General features: G+C 40.2%; 1 long non-coding RNA gene across 6 annotated transcripts in view; it reads left to right on the top strand.

Moving 5' to 3' along the window:
* The window catches only part of LOC130578379 (uncharacterized), a 77,645-nt gene that overhangs the window by 38,405 nt on the left and 18,560 nt on the right, over nucleotides 1-20,680 (top strand). For all 6 annotated transcript variants that reach the window (XR_008965878.1, XR_008965868.1, XR_008965872.1 and 3 more), the window contains one exon: nucleotides 16,005-16,128. This is a non-coding gene — a long non-coding RNA (uncharacterized LOC130578379). The remainder of the gene's footprint in view (nucleotides 1-16,004; nucleotides 16,129-20,680) is intronic.

Genomic DNA, 20,680 nt, shown 5'->3' with positions numbered 1-20,680 from the left:
AAAGAGCTAAACCTTCAGGCTCTTCTCTTCCTTTCTTAAATTCATTTCCCTGTTTAGATGAAAAAGAAACATTTTGCAACTTACTTTAAACTTTCTTCAAAAGAACTGCTGGAAAAGGAACATTTCATGTGAAGCACATAAGCTATAAATGAGTGTTAAGCGCAGCAGAAGAAGCAATTTTAAAAGTGCTAATGGACAGACATTAGACTGTAGGAATTTACCTAAGAGAAAACCTGAGATCTGGAGGGGCTACCAGGTGGGRATAAAACCCCAATAAATGAGCCAAATGATAGAAAGGTATTACCAGATTATTTCCAGAGTAAAGAGGTATACATGTGAAATAAATGAAATGGGAAAATAGTGCCAGCAAAGATACTGAAAAATGGAGAACATTTTGGTTAAGTGATGCAGGAGCATGTACATGCAGCCCATATTGAAAATGCAAGCTCTTAGGGAGAGTTATCTCTCTCTCTTTTTCTCTCTCCCTGCCTCATTTTGACATTTTTTCCCTGCTCATGACAGTAACGTAACAGAGTTTAYAGCATTAATGGACAAAGCTCCTTCCACCTAAATGTGCCACAGAGTTTTTCACAGTGCTCTGTCAGATGTTTTCAGGTGTGTACTTACCTCAACATTTCCAACAAACTCATTTCCTCAGATAATTTTTGATTAATTTKGTAGGTCTCCTGGCTGGTGGTTGGTTTCTCTGGCCATGTGAAAGTAGCAAAGCAAGTAGGCTGAAGTTTGCATGATTTGTGAATATGAAGGGGGAAAAAAAGGAACAGACTAAGAAAAAGAAAATACCCCACAGGAAAGAAATAATGGGCAATATATTTCCTTTTGAACTTTTTCAAATCAGCCTCTGGAAAAGGTGTCATAAAGCCCCCAGAAATAAGTAACAGCACAGGGACAAAGAAAACTCTGTTACAGATGTCCCTGCAAGTCTATGAGTAAATTGTTTTTTTCTAAATAACTCCAGAACATTATATGGCCTTAACAAGTTTCCCAGGACAGGAACTCCTAGTTTATTACTTGCTCACATTGTCATCAGAAATTAATTTTGTCCCTGAAAGACAAATTGGCTAGTAGCTTATGAAGTTAAATGGAAAGAACAAGAGAGCATCTGTTTCTTCTGCATTTTGTCTCCTTGGTGTCTTACATATAAATGAATCAGAGTGTTCAAACTTAAATTAAGATCTTTGGCTAGATAAACAGTTAAAACTGGTTCCCATAGCTACCTCTCACACATAGCTGTGATTGCATTATAATCCCCTAGTAATCAGGTCTAAATGAAAGAAAGATGATAAGGGTGCTATTTTCAGTTTTCAGTACTGATTTTTATTAGCTCTCAATCAGATCAGGACTGCTTTGCCTTTCATCACATTGTGGCAGTGTTTGTAGAATCATTAGAGTAATAAAGTGTAAATCTTACCAAGGTGCATTTTTCTTGAGGTGTTTTATATAACGAAAACTCAGAAGATTACATTGGCAGGTACAGGAAAGATTTGTTTCTGCAACTAAAGTGAGGATATAATGTATGCTGTATTCATTTATTCTTTACCCAAGCGAATATCTAATGAATTACCTTGCTGAGGTAAAACAAAAAATAGAAATATCCAAAGAATCAGCCTGCCTGAACATGGTCCTAATATACTGTATATTGCCAGTACTGAGTTTAGTAGTTTTTTTTAATTTGCCTTATTATCTTGTATCATATCTCTCCCTGTGCATTACCATCCACAAATGAATTACAGGCAGAACCACAAGCACTGCTATTACCAGCCTGCTGTTTTTAGTAAACTAGTGCAGCCCAATAAAACATCATGTTGCAGCAATATATAAGTATTTATTGTAAGCTAAATTTCAGCTAAACAAAAGCACACAGGGAGACCTGATCCTGCTGATAGGAGAAGCAGTGGTAGAGCTCAAGTTTGGCTCATACATCATCTCACCTGCACCCTTGATTTGCAGTATCCTTTGAGGTAAATTTTACTTAATGACTTTACTTTTAAACTGTTCCTGACTGCCAAGTTTAGAAAATACTTCATCCAACCTCCAGAGGTGTTCCTGGGTGTTTACGCAGGCAGAGCTATCCTTTAGCACAGAAATTGCCTTGTGTGGTGTTGCAGGATTGTTCACAGAGTTTGCAGGTGTGCCCCACATTTGCAATTAACTCCCAGTTTAATACTGGAGTGATTTTACTTTCCCACAGGCTTTTTTTTTTTTTTTTTTTAATATCTGGTGAATGTTACTGTAGCATAGCTATTAAAATACCTCCCCATTTTAAATATTTGAATTTTATATATTCTGTATTTAAATGAGTAGTAAGCTATCTCAGTACTTCAGTGTTGGATAGTTACAGTTATACRCACAACTGCAGGAGTATTAGGTAGTGACAGCAATTAGCCAGAAAGCTGAAAAAGATATGCAAACAGCTTTCTGGTTTTCTGATTGATTTTAACGTACCTGATGTAGGAACAATGCCTGATATTGACCTTAACATGTTTTATTTTCTTTTCTATAAAAGGTGGATCTGTTCAGCCATCCAATAGTGATGTTCATATAGTTAGCCAAGCCTAATATAGCATCTGAAGTTAGGGCATGGAATACTTTAGGACAGGGGCCATTTAAGTATACTAATTTATACCTGAGATAATTAGGTACTGATATTCACATCAGGCAATAAAAAAAAAATCAGTTCATATGATGTTATAGACACAGAAACAAAATTTATGTTTCAAATTTTAATCTATTAAGACTTCTAAGATGCAGACAGGTTCTCAGTCTAAAATGATTAATTTCCTACTAATATTTTGAACTAGAAAAAGCTCAAATTCCAGTGCTATTTCAAGGAAAATAAGCAAAGACAGCATTTTGGTCAGGAAGGTTTTGTGTGTGTGTTTGTATGTTGACACACAAACGTAATGTGTCTGGAAGATGTTGCTATGGCTAATGACACAAAAGAGAGTAAATTGTAGAGCCTGATTATCAACAGATAACAAGACATTCTGTATATAAATAAATGCTCAGCATCAAAATCCATTATTGGATTAGCTATATAATCATGTTTTAGGCTGTAAGTCTGTGCTGACAAATGAACACTTTTCATTTGGCTCAAGGTCCTCATCAGCAACGGAACTAATTTTACATTCTCACCCATTAAGTGAATAAGATGTGGAAAAAGCTGTCTGCTTTTTGAAGTGTAAATTTGCTGCTACAGGCTGTGCAGACCAAAGCTCTTTTGAAGCAGTGAAATGAGATCATCTCTAGGGACATGTGAACCTGACAAAGTTTAGGTCATTTCTGTGGAAGGTATGGGGGGGGCAGGGGGGGAGCCATTTGGATGTGGTTTCAGTAGTGACTTACACGGGGCAATTTGGAATATGCTAAACTTTACAAGCTTTTTGTTCAAATCTGTGAGAGGACTTGAACTGGAAGCACAGATGCAAGCTTTCAGCCCTCAGAAAGAAACCTCCATAAACATCTGAACCGGGTAGTTCACCAGAACAGTTTGGGAGTGCTAAGCAGGCTGCGTACTGAGCCTCTCCTGCAAGTCACTTTTAGGGGTTGGATGCTTCCCTTGCTTTCCCCTACACACACAAATCCATGTACAAATGGAGATCCAGAACCTAAAGGGGACCATTTTCTTGAGAAGGCACTGGAGGTGAAGGATCTAGACCATCACATCTCACTTTCCTCTCAGGAGAGAGGAAGATCACACCTCTGTACCTCATTGAGTTGACAGCCCCACAAATTGCAGCATGGCACCAGCTTTGCCCTCTGGAATCCCCTGGGAGGGGGCTGAGCCCATGGAAGAGAGGCATGGTGGGCATGGAGGGCAGCATGGACTGAATAGGAAACAAGAGAACTCCTCAGAGAGATCATAAGGATCCCTGTGGTCAGCTATTGTATGGGGCAGGATTGCAATAAGCTTTAGAGAGCAGTGTTGTGATGAACCACAGTTCAAGGAAAGGTGATGAAGATGTTGCTGACAACAGCTTAGAAGAAGAGTCTCATGRAAAACATTTAACTTTTAAGATTTCCAGACACCTACAGCAGTGTTTAACCACTGTTTAAGATCATGACAAAAATATCCCCAGGCTGTGTTGTGTGCCTAACCACAATGCTTTTCATTTGCAAGCCAACAAAAAATTTAGATAGGTTTGATTATTCATTTGTTAATTTGATTCTACCCCTTTCACTTTGCTCACCGTGGAATGTGCTTGCATGGATTAGGCTYTCAGTCTTCCTTGGAAATCATGGAGTTGTTTCAGACACCAATTCCTGATTTTTYGTAGCCCAGCAGTGATCCATGGACCACATGCTAAGAAACACTGCGAGAATCCTGTACAATGCTGTGTGGGTATAACGAAGCTAAGGGAAATTACAGGAAGCCCAGGCTGGCATATTTGCATGTGAAAATAAACCTAACCCATGATATGCCCCTATCTGAAATGAAGCACCCTGAGCATACGGTTTTGAAATTGTTTTTTTGAAGAATAATGGCTATCAAACAGCAAAGATGTTTATCAGGTGCTTGTATAAAGTGACAACTTTTTTAAAAATATCTTCTAGGCATACAATTGCACTGCTTTCTCCTTCGGTGTTTTTTGTCCAGATGTACTAATATTGTGAAGGAACATCTGACCAGCAGAACTGAGCAGAAACTTAGGTGGGTAATCTCTGTGGAATCTTCACCTAAAAAATATACTGAAATAAAGACAGCTGAAAGTGAGATTTTCACTCACTTCCCTGAGCTCAGCTTTCCAGGTTTGCTTTTGATGGTGGTGTGCATCTACTTGCCTGGGCACATAGACAGAGGTTTTGGCCCTTGGAGCAGCCCCTCTGCAGTCCTGCAYTGATTATGCAGGACCTCCCCTTCCCGTTCCTCATCAAAATAAAACTATAAATACTTCTCTACCTCACTGGCATGTTATGAAAGTTAATGAGTTGACGTCTGCAAAAGACTTTGAAGGTATAAAATGGTGTGGAAGTTCTGAGCACTGTGTTGTGAAGGTCTCCCTTTTCCCAGCTTAGGGCAGAATGAGTTAAAGTTAGCCAAAGGGTATAAGAGAAACAAGAGAGACTTTATGAGTGTACCAGGGGAAAAGGAAATACTGGAGAGAAAATAGACCCATTAGCAAATGAGGAAGGAGATGAAGTTAATTATGATTTTTAAATGGATGAGCGGCAGAGCTGCTTTTTTTTTTAAAGAAAAAAACCAGTCCTGAACAAAAATAATAAGGCTTGGCAATTAGGAAGAAGTGAAGGCTTTGTGAAAACAGGGGTTTGATTAAAAAGTGAGGGGGAAAGTACTTGTAAACATGAATATGTGTAAATGAGCAAGTCTAGATGAAACTTGTCTRAAGAACAGTGAGAAGCTAATGGATTTTTCCAAGTATTTACCCATGACAGATGAGGAAAAAGTCATATCAGAAAAAAAATACAATAGCCACAAAAAAGCTAAGGATGTTGGGAAAAATGGTGCCAGTGGTTACCTGCCAGTAAGTATTCATCTGTACTAAAAGCAAGAAGCACAACCAGAGTGAGCAGGCAAATAAAATGTCCATTGAGTTATGAAGCCAAGCATCACATTTGGTGGGTGATGAAGCCATGCTACACAAATGAGGTTTCATTATAGAGTTACAAAATACTGCAATGAGAAACCCAATACATGCTGGGTCAGATCCAGAACTGCTGCTCTGCCTCTTTACACCAGCAGATCTATTTGCAACATCTGAACTTGAGTAAATCATTTGACAGAAATACCTTGCAAACTTGTGTTTGAGAAAATAAATCCAAATTGGCTTTGATAGGAAGGGTGTCATTTGGGCTGAGAATGGCAGTATGAGGCCACATAGAAAGTGATCTGAAGACAAAAATTAAAATAGAGTCTGGCTGTAAATATGTTATGATTATTTCAGCATAAAGAATGATTAAGACATAATTAYAAAAAGAAAAACAAGTTACTGTGTGAGCAGCAGAACTAGGACAGCCTGGTTCCTGATGTATTTAGATACTGTGGCTGGATTCTCAGATGGCTGATAGGTTTCCTCTGTGCCAGCCCCTCTGAGGTGGGGGTGGGCTGACACCTCAGTGGGGGTGGAGTGGTGCACTTAATGGTATCTGCGATAGTCCTGTGTGTTTGAGCCCCACACAACCTCCAAATGCAACTGGGGTCAAATGGTCAACCTTTACAAAASTTCTGAGGAGGGAACTCAGAGATGGTGACCTTGTTTGCCACAACCATTTCTTGGGAACTCAGATTTTAAAATCTTGAAAGAGGGCAAGATCTGGCTGAGCACTGGAATGTCACAAATGAACAAAATGCTCAGAATTTTGAGATGYTGTCCCTCTTCTTTCTCTTGTTTCCAAAACACTGTGTCTACATGGATGTAGTACATAGAGATAATAGCTGTAATGATCTTTTCATATCTACTTCTCAGCTATTATTTTAGAAGCTTCCCATCCTCCCCTGCCAAAAGGASAAAGCATTTTTCCAAGGAGCTATTTGTTCCCTTTTAGTGAAAATGGTTAAGGAAAGAGTTTCTTAACTGATTATTTTGAGACATATTATTCTTTAAAGCCAGTCTCTGACTGTTGAACATGTACACCCAGCTATGATSAATAAAATTTCTTCTTGCAGAGAATGTTGCATACAGAACTTCAGACAGATTAAATTTCCCTGTTGTAGGGAGGGGATCAGAGCTCACTTACAGTTTATGATATTCAACCTTTAGTATAAAGCTAAATCTGCAGAACCTCCTGATTATCAGGTCCATGTCTCTGTTGTTGCACTGGGAATTGAAATGATGACAAGGGCACTATTTCTTGTCTGTAATTAAAAAGCATCACTGAGGTCCATGGGGCATCCAATAGCTTTTTATATGAGGACAGAAGGATGCAACTCTTTTTAAGARTAATGTTATGGTGATTCCTTTTCATGTCCAATTATTACTATYCTCTACTAGTTAATAGCAGGATTTTAAAAAGCTTCTAGCCTTATTAGATTTCACATTTAATAAAAAATGTGTCCTACATGGTTTCACACCAGTAGAGAGGTCATAGCACGCATGGACTGAGAAGAAATCTCCTTAAACAGGAGGAACTGTGTAAGTAACACCTCAAATACMGTTTTGAGAAAAGTGACTTAGCAGTTTTCATAGCTGGTAAGCTGGCTCACAGATGCATGGAAATCTATGGCGAAATATACTTCCCTGTCTACTATCAGGATTACAAAGTCCAAAATGGAAAATCTAAAAGAATGGTATGAAACCAGAGCCAGCATACATTCTGCAAGAGCAGCAAGGCTCAGAGAGCCCAACTCCCACTTGTAACTAGGCCTCTTCCCATGGGTCCCAGACAAAGTTGCATTTGGGGTGGCAGTTTTGTAGTGGAGAGGACTGGGGTGCCTAGAGATCCCTCTTCCTCCTCCCTCACTACTCCTCCTCCTCCTCYCCTCCCTTCAGATCACGTATCTGGGGAGCACCCAGGGCCCTTTGTCTGCCATTGGGGTAATRTTGAGCATGAGCGTGTGGATTGATGCACCCTGATTCCTTCTGTGTTCCTTAAGGTACTGGTTTCCCCCTTCTCATGCTTTCCCTTGCAGATTTGCTTATTTCTTAATAGTGCAACATAGTATARTGTGCATTTGCTAGGAGCCTAAAAAAGCAAGACAGATTTTATCATTTGGGCTGTAGCTATCTAATGCCCATTATGGGCTGACTAAATTTAGTAGAGTGGCAATTCACCAGACTACTAAATTTAGTTAGGCCATCCGGTCATATCATTTTACKTAGCTTAATATTGGATATCATAAGATAGGGCCTATCTAACAGTATGGCTCCAACTTCCCCAGCTGCAGATTACATTATCACTATAGCTTTTCAAAACATTCATGCTAACTTTTTTAAAGCCTTGGCATTTTTTAGTTTGTATATTTTGTTACAAGTTTATAAATATGGTCAAAATTAATTTGGTTTTCACAGTAAAGATCACTGTTAAAAAAAAGATGCTGCTGTTTTCATTTTAAGGGAAAACCTTGACTTTTCCTTGTTTGACTTCACTTAGAATAGGAGGAATTTTATCATCAAAGCTAGGTAGAAAAGRTGGAGTCCCATTTGGAGAGAAATTTTGCACAATGTTTTTCATTGCCTTCATGTTTTTCTCATTGCTATCAAGAAATTTCAGTTCTGTTCCAGACAAAAAAGAAAAAAGCTTTATGAGAATCCAGACAACCTGGCCTGTGACAGCAAGAAGGAGTTCTCAGTGCTGGAAATTCAAATTTGTCTTGACTGGAATAAATGGGAAAGAGATCTTGGTAGATCCCATGCACAAAAGCTAGAGTTATGGCAATGGGATCAAATATGACTAACAGAATTTCACTTAGAAACTCATCAGCCCTGCTATAGTTATTATGTATTATATGGAAAGAAAATTGCAGTAGCAAGATTCTGCAAGTCTGTGGACTTACTTTTTTTTGGGAGGCCTTGAAAGGGAGCCAGTGTCTCTCCATCCCGAGTCAGTAATTTCCTATCCAAGTAAACTGAACTGAGATCATCTAGATTCTGGTCTTCGTTTCTAATGAGCTTTCACAGTAAAACAGGAAATAATAATCTTGAAAGGGGAAAAAATGGTCAAAAATCACTCAGAGAACATTTAAAGGTTTGTTCTGAACAAGCAAGGCTAAGAAAAAGGCCTGAGAAAAGTGTGTCCTGGGATCACTCACAGTTAAAGTGCTGATTAATTAAGCAGAGGGTCATTCTTCAGAAAGACTCAAGGGCAGTTTTGGCCCTGCGGCTGTAATTTGGACACTTCTGGAGTTCTAGATACACTGAGCTATTCTGTGCGGGGCCTGTGAATATGTGCATTCTTCTGGCTGAACAATGGCATCTTTATTCAAATGGGAGCAACTAAGTAAGTGGCTGTCTCCTAATATGGGTGGTATTTCTTCCTGCTCTGCCTCAATCTCTGCTGCTTTCCCGTGGCCTTATCAGTGCTTTGTAGCACAACTTACAAAATGAAATCTATTCATAATGCTAAAACCTCCCCCTTTTACAGACACAGGAAAAAAAACCCCAAACGCTTACATATCCTCCAATTCTATGGCAGGGTGTTTACTTTTTTAAATGCAATTCTGCTTATCTGACRCTGGTTTGGAAATTAATAAAATGGTGCCTGGCTTTTATTGTTTTGACTATGGGAAGGAAATTAATCCACAACTATTACAAGTGTTTGATCCAAATAAGCAGAGATAAAACTACAGTTTCAAGAAATGTCGTTCCTGGTTTGTCGGGTATCCTAGTGCTCCTGACATGTCTGATTTATTCCTCCTTGTTTAGCAGCAACACTGTCCAGGTAGTTGATGCCCATTCATCTTGCTTTGTGTGGGTATTTCTTCAGGGTGGCTTTATTTATTATGCCTTAACTACTGTTCCTTCTTACTCACTAGGTTTAGCTCTGCCAGAGGTTAGAAAAGAGGTTGTTTATCTGAAGAGACAAGGGTGTGGTGAAAATGCTCTCTGCCAGCCAAAACCCAAACACTATCTGAATTACTAAGCACACTGGAAAATAAAATTTGGCTGACAGAAGATCTGGTCCCCACCTGGGTTGAGAGGCAGAGTGAAAGAGTCACAGGAATTGCCATGTACAATTAGAGRTAGGTCTGGAGAGGGGGACTGTGTCCCTCAAATCCTCTCAGCAGTTCATAGCAGAGGAGGAGGATTTATAACATTATTGCGTGGGGAAAGCTAATGTCAATGTTTATGCAATATTAGTTAGTATTGTTAATAGTTAATTTGGTGACAGCAGGCAAGCTGTCATACTGCACTGCAGAAATCTGTGACTCCTTATCACAGGGACTRGGCTGTGGAACCACTCACGGACCAGATCCATCCCAAAGTTCACTGGAACTAACCAATGGCTGCTGAAGTCACAGGGATTGGGGCGATGAGGCAAATGTTACTTGTTTCTACCAAAAGGTAGAGCCCAGGCATCTTTTAGCTGCATGGGCCTCCAGAAATTGTGCTTCCTGAAATACTTCTGAACATCCGAGATCTGTATAACCAAAAGACACTGTACAGAGTGCTGGTTTGGTATCTCATACAATAGCAATGTAATATGAAATACACYACCCTGAGTGAAGACTATCTTTGTCTTCCTCTGCAAGAGTCCACCCATGTGAGTGGGCAGCTGCCATCCSTCTTCCCAGAGGCTTTAGCTCCACTCCACCATCCCATGAGTGATAGGCAGACCAGCAGCCACACTGGTGGTGCTGGGGCAGCCTGGCAGCTGTGATCCTTSGTGGAGGCATGATTCCTCACAAACCATGTGGCTATCACCTAAAGCTCCATAGAAACACCTGCTAGTCTTTGGGATGGGGGCAAAATGGGAGTGAAAATGACTGCCATCATTTCCACATGCTGGCTGTTAAGTCTGCCTGACCTGCTAAGCAGTSCATACAGTGGGAGAGGGCACTGAGTGGATGTTCACTCCCCACGCCTGTGTGGGGAAAGAAGCCATGAGAGGAGCCCTGAAGGAGTTCAGAGAACAGAAGTTTTGCATTAGCCATGAGCTAGAGGCAGTTACTCGTATTTAAACAGTATCAGGCTCTGGGGAAATTCAGATGCAGATCTGAAATACATGGCTTGACAAATGACTTTTGTTACTGTCACATGTCTGACCTCTGAAAAATAATATTAATTCAAAAGTTAAATGTGTTCAACTGACAGTGATAGAGTATCTGTTAAGGAGRAGATTTTTCAAAGGCATAAAATCARCTTAGTGATGTGTTATAATTGCTTCCTTAACGTCCTACAGAAGGCCTGAGTGCAGCAGGTTTGGGGGGCTTTCAGCTGCCACGAGGCGCTCATTGCACACAGGGGTGTGGTTGTGGGCTCCCACTAAAAGGGCTGCATTTTCAAAGGTGGTTTTGGAKATTCATGGTCTTTCTGGACACTTTAAATACAATTCAGGATACAATTCAATTGAGGATATTATTTCTTCTTGCTTAGTTTCCAAGCAGGCAGTTAGACTGAGCAACCACAAACATAGATCTTGTAACCATGTGAGAGAGCAGCATTGCCATAATTCTGGAGATATCTCTTTCTTTTCARAACTATATTGGCAGGCCATGATTCCAGCATTTCAAAATGACATTCACTCTATATTACACAGACTGTGTAAAAATTTGTGTTTACATTTTGTCTCCTTTGSCCTTTTCAATTTTGCTTTATTTTTTTATATCTTTGTAACTTTAGCCATACATATTTAGAGAATTTTTTTTCTTTTCCTCATCTCACTTTATGGCTTGTTCTGGCTGAGACGTTCTTACATGATTTGATTTTACAAGAAATATAGGCTAACACATATGTATGCAATTGTTCCACAGTGAACCAATCTGTCTGGAGCACTGGGGGAAGATATAAAGTTTTCTTTCATGCTATTTACAGATTATATTGCTGGCTGTACRAATGATGTAAAATATTAGGAACTGCAACAATAAGGCTTAGGCTAGTAAGCAGGGAGCATAAATGTATGGTGGAGCCAAACACTCATCAGAGTAATATTTTCATCAGAAACAGAATGTACTGTAACCAAGGGAGATAAGCATGAGTAGGCAAAATTGTCTATGCTTAGAGCCAACATGCAACAGCAGCTACAAATAACACACTGCTGAGTGACACCTGAAAAATTGAAGCCTGATTCTTCCTTCCTCCTCTGAGTAGGGTGCGAGGCAGGAGCAGGTCATGGTGACTGCCAAAGTGTGCCAAAATGCATCTGTGCCAACACCACAGAACAGCTGTGACACTAGCTAAGAGGGGAGGCCAGGCTGTGCTCAGTCTCTGGAGATCTGCCACTTGGTCCTTGTGCTGGTGGCAAGTGGCCCTCTGATAATGGAGTGTTTAAGGAAGTGTCACAGAGACAAGTGGACTGAGAGCAGAGAATCATTGTGGAGGAACTCAGTAGCCTTTTCCACAARAAAAAAAGGTGGGAGGACTTTGGTGCTTCCAAGTAGGAGAACAGTGAAGAAAACAGCCAAGGATGGTTGCTGAGGTAGAGTAGCAAACCTTGGTTATCAGAGGGTGCATTGCAGTGATACCAGCAATGTGGAGTCAATGCTGCAAGTGCCGCATACTAGGACTTATTTAAAGAGGCTATTGTAAAAGCCTTCGAGCCAGTTAATTACCAGTTTTTTGTTATGTCAGGAACTCCTTGAGTTAAAGCAGAAAGAAACTATTCATGAATATGTTCCAGTTCTGTAGTTTAATGGGACAAATTTAAAAAAAAAAAAAAAGAAAGAAAGAGAGAATGAGACTGATAAAATGATTTAGTTCATGGAACATCTGAAAACCCTTACAAAAAAAGCTGAAATTACATATTGTGCCCCATCTACTCTTGCATAAGCCATTGAAATTGCTGGAGACTTAGTTGGACTAATCGTCCATTGCAGTTATGCATGAGCGTTAGGGAGTGCATATAGGCCAAAGCACCAGCCTATGAAAGAGAGAGAAATTAACCAACAGCATTTTTTAAAATGTAGATGTCCAGGTATGAAAAGCCAAGASGCTTGGCTTGCATTTAAAAAGTACTGAGAGCAAGTGAGGAATTTAATTTAATTTATTCACCAAATGGACTTGAAGAGGTGTAGAAAAAGGACTGAAGTAGGCCAGGTTGGATCTTTGTGCAACCTGCTCTCATGGAAGGTATCCCTGCCCCTTGCAGAGGGGTTGGAACCAGATGATGCTTAAGGCCTGTTCCAACCCAAGTCATTCTATAAAGTGATGCTAGGCAAGAGAAAACTTTCAACAGAAAACAAAAATCTACACAGGACATTAATGCAGACTTATTCTCTTCCTGTTACGTAAGTTTTTCCCTCTACACCTCCCTTTTTGCTGTGAAGTTACGGATGGATCATGGTTATTGCAAGCAATTTGGGCCCAGAAGTTCCATCTAGTCACAACAAAAGTCATATTGCATGCTACATATTGAATTGAATTGCAGAGATTGGAGGAAATGCCTGTTTAGAGCTTGTCTCATACTATCAGTATTCTTCAGACATCTACTTTGCTATTTCATAACACCCTGAAAATCACCAACACATCTACTGAATTGAGTTTCAAAAGCAACTCAGAAACACAAACAAATCATAGGTTTTGCCTCTGCTGACTGGAAGAACACTGTTGCAGAGGGAGTGCTTCCTGCCTGCGTCTGAGTTCTCCAAAATGACTTGTCATGTATATATGTGTCCTGGTTTCTTTTGTTGCAAAGAGAGTTTGCTAGGAATTTAGCTTACCTCTTGAAAGAAATTAGTCCAGCATACCAGAATACTCATCCTCCTAATTCTTACCATTCTACAACTGAGACCCCAGACCTGCTCATACATTATGAAGCATCTTGGAGAAAGCTTTTATGGTTTTGTGCCTAAAAATGCAATTATCTCTTAGGTTGTGGAGACAGTTGGAGATATTGAACATAATTTGTTAGAGCTTTTCTCTTGGTATTATTTGAATCTTTTCATCCCTGGTCGCTCTTGTTTCAGATGGGTAATAGAATAACTATGTGGTATTCCCATGCAGCTGGTAAACTCTGTGCTTAGTTTTTCAGAAGTCCCCAAGTACCATACCAAACACCTTAGGTTATGATCTTACTGGAGTGTAGGACTGCCCGCACKGTGGACGTTATCAGCCTTTCAGTTGTGCTCTCTTCCCAGGGCTGATTTCCCATTTGGCATGCTGCTCCTCACTTCTCCCTGCTCCTGCTCCCCTCCCCTGTCCAAGGGCTTTGCTCTGGGTGTAAGAGCCCCTCYGATGCATGCTGAACTTCCAGGGTTCACGACATTGAGGCTTTTGCTGTGTTTTTAAAGTGCTAATTTGGTTTTACTAATATATTTTCAATGTTTGGGATTAGCAGAGCTTGTAAGAAAACATCAGACCTGTCAGGTTTACAAGTCCACTTGCCACCTCCACCCCCTTACATATATTTTTAAATAGCTAATTAGGAGATAATGCCAGTGGAACTAAATACTGTCACAAGATAATGATCTCACACCGCTATGGAAATGGTAAGTGGAAATGTTTATTTTCAAAGGGAAGAAACACTGATCATGTGCCTAATCCTACMTTCTTAAACAAGTAAAATTTCTGTAGATTTCAGTAGAGCCTGAGGTGACAACATCCTATTACTGTGGTAGTATTTCTGGATACCAAACGGCTGTAAGTGATGCAGTCATTTTCTCCAAATGATACTGGTGCAATATTGGAACAGATGTTTCCCTTACCTTTATTAGCCTGTTGTATCTTCAGACTTGGAGGACAAATTTTGCATGTGCTTCATTGCACCAGCTTAGATGATTTTTTTTTTTTTTTAAGATGTGCTTTCGGAAGTAGTGAGCTGTGGTTTGGATGAAGTTATGCTTATTTTTAACTTAGTGACGGTTTATAATGGTGATACACAAGTCTCGGTTGCTACTGMAGGGTCCCTTTGGTACACTAAGAATCCTGTCTGTTTAAATCAAAGATGGTCTTACCTCTGTCCTTCTGGAATTTYGGAAACAAAGGTTGTCTTAAGTTCACCTTTCAGGAGTAAACTACATTACCTTTGTGGGGAGGAGAAGGACTACTCACAGGTAACAGCTCTTCTGACCTAACTGCTCCYGTTCCTCAGTAACAGAACTGAGACAATTCAGGGCAGCTTTAGCTCTCAATCAGGCTCAGCCTTGTGTTCGTATTCCCACCAGCAGTGCTGGTGGGGGCTGMGCCGTGCAAATTCTTTCCCAGATCACCTGCCAGGGAACCTCTCTYTGCTATGAGGCAGCAGTAATAGGATGGCTGCATTCACCTTTACTGCCTTCCTCCAGGGAAGCCTTCTTTCTACTGCAGCTCTGGACTCACTGTAGATGCAGAGTTATCTTACAGWCAGGTGAATACTGCAGTGGAAATTGGAGGCAGCAACAGAGCTGCTTTCAGAGAAAAGCCRGACAATTAAAGCACTGAGGTTTATCCTGGTCAGAATTAACTCGTACAAGTTGTCAGTGCTTCTCCATGRAAGGTGGCCACTGGTTTTTAGAAATTACTGCTGTTTTCCTTATTAATGAAGCTTTATCATTCCATTGGATCATCTCTAACCTGCTGTAATTGTTCTGATTTTTATTTTTTACCTTGTTCACCAGTTCATGTCTAAATACAAGAAGATGTTTATATTGCATACATTCAGCTTTAATTGGCCCTTAAAAGAAGGTGTTGATTAGAATCTTCTCAACATCAACAGCTCGCTCGCACAACATTCTCTAATTACTGTTTATTAATTTAGTTCAAGTGGCATAGTTGAAAGCCCTGCTCAGATGGGAGAAGTAAATTGTCACTGGTATTGAATATGTAAATTATGTGCCATGTAAGTTTCCATGAAGAATGTTTAAAGTTAAATGTTACCCACATAAAGCCTTCCAGTTTCATCTAAGCCAGCCATATGACAGCTTTGCAAAAAGTGTCATGAAAATTTACCAGCCCTGGCAAAAAAAGTACTTGCCTATCCTTTACTTTTTTTTCTATTAACATAATCATGATGATAATAATAATTTATTTGCCCATCCAAAAAAAAAAAAAAAGTAATCATTCATTCGGGCTGGCTGGAGATTTGCAAAGCTGCCAATTGAATCTGAATTACGTGTTGCTTTAGTATAGACATTCAGCAGCCTGGATTTCTTGCCCTAGTGCAGTAACCCKCTCTTCTCTTTAATTAGCTTATAAAGTCAGAATTTCTTTAACAAAGTACTCATTAAACATTGCCTTGTTACATTACTTTAAAATGCAATTAAAAGTTTTAAGAGTGTTGTGGAGTTTGTGTGCCATTGTCAGCATCCATGTCATTCACTATCAGTTTCCACCCACTCACACAGATCAGAGGCCTCCTGTTAAATATAGATGGCTCTTCATAGCATTTCTAAATAGACTAGGGATAAAACAATATCTTGATGAGGATGACCTGACTGCACCTTATATTTCTAGGATTAAGAGAGAAATGGAGCGGAGTGCATTCTAAGGGAAAGAGGAGCCCAGTGTATTCGTTGTTCTTCCACCTCTGCAGTTCTCTCTCTGTGACCCTTTGCGTGGGAGTAGCTGCACATTGCTGGTAAGTGTGTGGCTTCCAAGTCTTCCCAGGCAAAGCTGCATGGGAATACCACACAGTTGTTCTATTATGCATCTGAAACAACAGAGAGCAGACATCGTGTTAAAAGAGAAAGAAAAATATCCAATGCCTGAATGCTGCCTAGGCCTTCACCCAGTCCTCACATTCTTGCTGGCTGCTGTTATGAATGGCACTAATCGGTTCCAGGAAATCTCTACAACAAGCATTATGTCACATATGGTTACATCATTCCCTCTAACCTCTAGGGCTTCCTGTTGACATCCTTGGAGCTCTTCTACTACCAAATGGTATTAGAAGAAATGCCAAGCTGTATTTTTATCCATTTCTGTCTRCCAAAAGCAATTCAAATGTTTCCGTTTTGCAGATTTCACCTGCTGGGTCTCATCTTTGCTCCTCAAAACAAGCAAATCTTAGTGGGCCTGCTCAGGGTCTCCCCAGATATTTGCATAAAGGAGGGTAAGAGCATGTGAGGGGTTATTGAGCAGAAGGGCCTAATGACTCTGCAGAATGTATTTGTTCTTAATCCTACCAAATTGCTAATCCAGCCTGTCAGTTGTGTAACCTGTTTTAAATTCCACCCAGGAAGCTGTTTCTCTGTTTCTTAATTCTTTCCTAGTAGATGCTGCTTCCTAGTGTGGGTTATGTTTCACCGTCTCATTGATTTCAAGCATTGTGCTACTTGGCTTTCCCCATTCTCCTTGCAGGATCATCTCCAAAGKTGGGAGCCATTTCTCTCTGGGAACAGACAATGACACCCCATCAGCTTCTCCTTGCAACCCCCACTTATCCAACTACTTAGCTGAAAAAAGCAGGGCTCAAAGTCTTTCCAGATCTAAGGTGCAAGATTTTTCCTTCTCAAAAGCTGCTATGCTCCTTGGTTTGGGTCTTTTTTATTCTTATTATTTGTCTGGTTTATACCTTCCTTTCATTCTAAGAGTTTCATTTTTGTGGCTGTTTCTGTGTTTGTTCACTGCTGCAGTAGGTATCAACAACATGATTAAATTCCAGCTTTGACTGTTGCAACATAAGCGCTCTGCCTTCATTATCCGCGGTGCCTAAAACTATTTGATCTCTAATAAGTTCACCTGCAAGTGTGCCTCATTTGCATGATGAGGCTAACTGGTGCAGCCTGGGTGCATATTGGTCTGTGATTTCAGTTTCTCTTCGATCAGATGCATCAAACAGAAGGAACTATTAGAATTGCCAACAACTGTATTTTTTTGTGTTAATCATGCCAGAATGCTAGGAGTCCCAGGCAGCCTTACCAGGCTGAAGAAATCTGATGATAAAAGGCATGTGAGTGCTTCTGATGTCAAATCACATACAAAACAGTGTTGTGCTGGGGGTAGTTGGTCTGGTTTGATGGCACACAGTGTTARGATCACACCCAGCTCCTGAGCAGGTTACTCAGTAGCCTCCTTTGGTGAGCTGCACATCCCATTGCCCCAAGCCCTTGAGCAGGCTGTGCCACCCAGCAAGGACCTCTCCCCTGGCCCGTCAGACCCACAGCTGGAGGTGTCCTTGGGCTCTACCTGACTGCCTCCAGGACACATTCATCTTGGCTGGTGCTGCACTTGGACCCTAAGTTGACATTTATTTGGCAGTAGTATCAAGGAGCTTACTGCCCAGAATGTGTAGGGAGAGAAAATGTGTTTTCTTACACCAAGCTTTTAGGAGCCTGAACCTTTCTTTGTTTCTGAAATGGAAGCAGCAGACTTCAAAGCTAAGTGTAAGTAGAGAACAGCAGCTCAGTAGTTGTGAGACTCATAGCAATAGTGATGAAAACATATCAAGTTGCCTGTTTCCTTTCCAGATCAAGCTCAGTATAGGCCTGTGGGTTTTTATGGTGTTCAGCATGATTTTTGGTGTTCAGCATGATTTTAAAAAGTGTGATTTGCCCCATTGCAGCATCCCTTACTTCTCTAATTTCAGAATTCAGCTTCTTACATTGCATTTTCATTTGAGACAACTTTTAATTGAGCTGAATGATCTCTGAGAACATCAAAATGTCTCTCATTGATCCACATGGGTCCTAGACTGAGTTCACATTTCATACACAAAACCAACTGTTTTCTTTTGCTCTTGGGCTCACACAGAAATTAAAAATCTAAACCAAGCAGAACCAAACAAAAGGATTCTGAGGAGCTCATCAGCAGTACTTGCTTTGCACTGGACAGTAATTTTTCTCTAGCACATACTTCCAAGAATTTTTTTAAATGTCATTCATACATCATCTTCCCCAACAGACAATAGTTGTTCCAGAGAAGCTGTTGCTCTCTATTAGGTCAATGATCAGTGAACTAAACATTTTCTACTTAGGCCTTCATATGATAAAAGCCTAAGAGCTTTGAAGGAGCCATTACAGACTATTGCCTTTAAGAAATATCCATTTGAAAATTCAGCAATTATGTACTTCTATAATAGCGTGTAAAAGGAGCTCTGGACCCATTATGGGTTATTGAGTAAATAATGTATTTTTAAAAGTGTCTAAGTAATTTATATGATAGCCTGTATTGGCAGCAAAGAGTGATTGTAGACTAAACATTCTGTCTTTCTTTCTTTTTAAAAATCTCATTTAAATCCCTAAATAGCAATTAAAGAAAGAAATCCCTGATGCAGTTTCAGTATTTCTGTAGTAGTCAATAGCTAATGGCTCTGACTTTGCTGCACTGAGGCTGCCATTTTGTGCTGAGACAGTTTTCTCTGGTCTGACTTACTTATTCTGTCTTGATTGGATAAGACAGGAGGCTTCATTATCAAATATAATATGGAAGTGTCCAGAGGCCTCCTGGAGGTCAGACTCACACTCATCAGACCTACCCACTAGCCACTAGCCAGAAGAGCCATGAGCCCAGAGAGAGAGGACAGGAAGCTGTCAGTCCCTATTTTGGGGGGAAAAAAGAGGCTTGGAGAGAGGAAATATGTTGTTTGAGATCATGCAGGGGACAAAGAACCTCTGTCTCCCYGGTCCAAGTTTCGTTTCTTTGCTTTATATTTAGATCTTCCATGGAGAGGCACAGCCCGCGCTGTGCATCCTGAGTGCTAATGCAAACTGCTCCTTTATCAGGTGATCTCAATACTCTTGCTTCAAAAGTAAGAATGGTGAAGGACTGGTAACAGAGACAGAAATAAATGAAGAAACAAGGTGAAAGCTGTAAATACTTTAAAGTTGTATTTGAGCAAAACATATAACACCTAAGAAAGCAATCAGTCTCTCTCATGGTTAGACTGTATTTGTCACTTAGGAAAGGAGAGTTGTCTGTTGGGATAATTGACTGGAGTGATGATGGAGTACCTATCACTGGAGCATTTCTGACAGAGTAGTCAAAAATCTGGGGAATGCTGTCAGGTATTGGACAATCCCTTCCAGTTCTGTTTTCTATGACCTCAGCATCCCATAGTGTATGAGTGGGAGCAGTATCTCAGCTGCGAGGTCATGGAAAATCTGTTTCTGACCTGGTCACCTCCTCACTGAAACTCTCTAAGATCTCAAAGAGTAAACAAGGCACATATCTGGAAACGAAATCTATAAGGAATATTAATCTGGGGGGGTAGGGGGAGRGGTGGGAAGGAAAAGGAATCAGTTGATCTGCAGACATTTTGTTCTGACCTATGGACCCAATGCTACAACCTAACGTTTTCCTTCTCACACCAAACTGCCTCATTCTGCAACAAATACATAGTTTGGCTTAGATACAAATCCAAAGCCCTCAAAACTTGAGTTAAAAGACCTCAGTGTCTTTGTCCCAAGAACAAAGTTATTAATTGATTCCCTGTGCCTCAATTCTAAATAATTCTGTTCTCCCTTTCAAGGAAAATTCCKCCTAATTTCAACCCAAGTCATACTCATTAAGTGATCTGGGATTATTCCAGACTGATGATTATTACTATGCAAACCACCAGTTACCACTGGTGGTAAAGTGCAAAACAGTATTTTAAAAATAAAGTCTGGAGAGGCATCACATTGAGATAAAACAAACATTCATTCTCCCATCATGTTGAGTTTCTCAGGACTTGCCTGAGAAGTATGCTAATGTTAGTGGTCCTCTCCTAGAGGCAGGAGGCTTGGATTGCTCCAGTACAYATATGAATATACAATAGAGGAAGGCACAGGCCTTTAAAATGACSACTATTTCCCCATGCAAATCTGACCTGTGTTCTTATTTTCAAACTCAGGACCACTGAGTATAATGCTGGTCACTGAAGGAAACTGCTTTTTTTTTTTCCCCTGTCAGTGCTTTAGAGACATTAAATTCATTATTTGAGGGTGTGTATGAGATTCTGGAAGTACAAATTTAAGTCTGCTATGCTGTGAGATTTTTGGTATGATATTAACTCACTCATTGGCACCTGAGAGAGGTTTGGGGAATTCAGCAAGTTCTCAACAATCCAGTTTGAGAGATTAAACAGAATTTTTGCTTGCTCAGGTTTGTCCTAATTTTATTAGATTTTCACCATTTATAATTGCATAAGCATGTGCAGCCAAGTACACAGATGGGGACTGGGATGATGTACAAGGACACTCAGGCTCCAT

Source organism: Malurus melanocephalus, unplaced genomic scaffold (genome assembly GCF_030028575.1).
Source record: "Malurus melanocephalus ecotype Western Australia unplaced genomic scaffold, MMel_1.1 scaffold_8, whole genome shotgun sequence".
NCBI lineage: Eukaryota > Metazoa > Chordata > Aves > Passeriformes > Maluridae > Malurus > Malurus melanocephalus.
The sequence above is the reverse complement of the archived record's forward strand: the minus strand, read 5'-3'. Positions and strand labels throughout refer to the sequence as shown.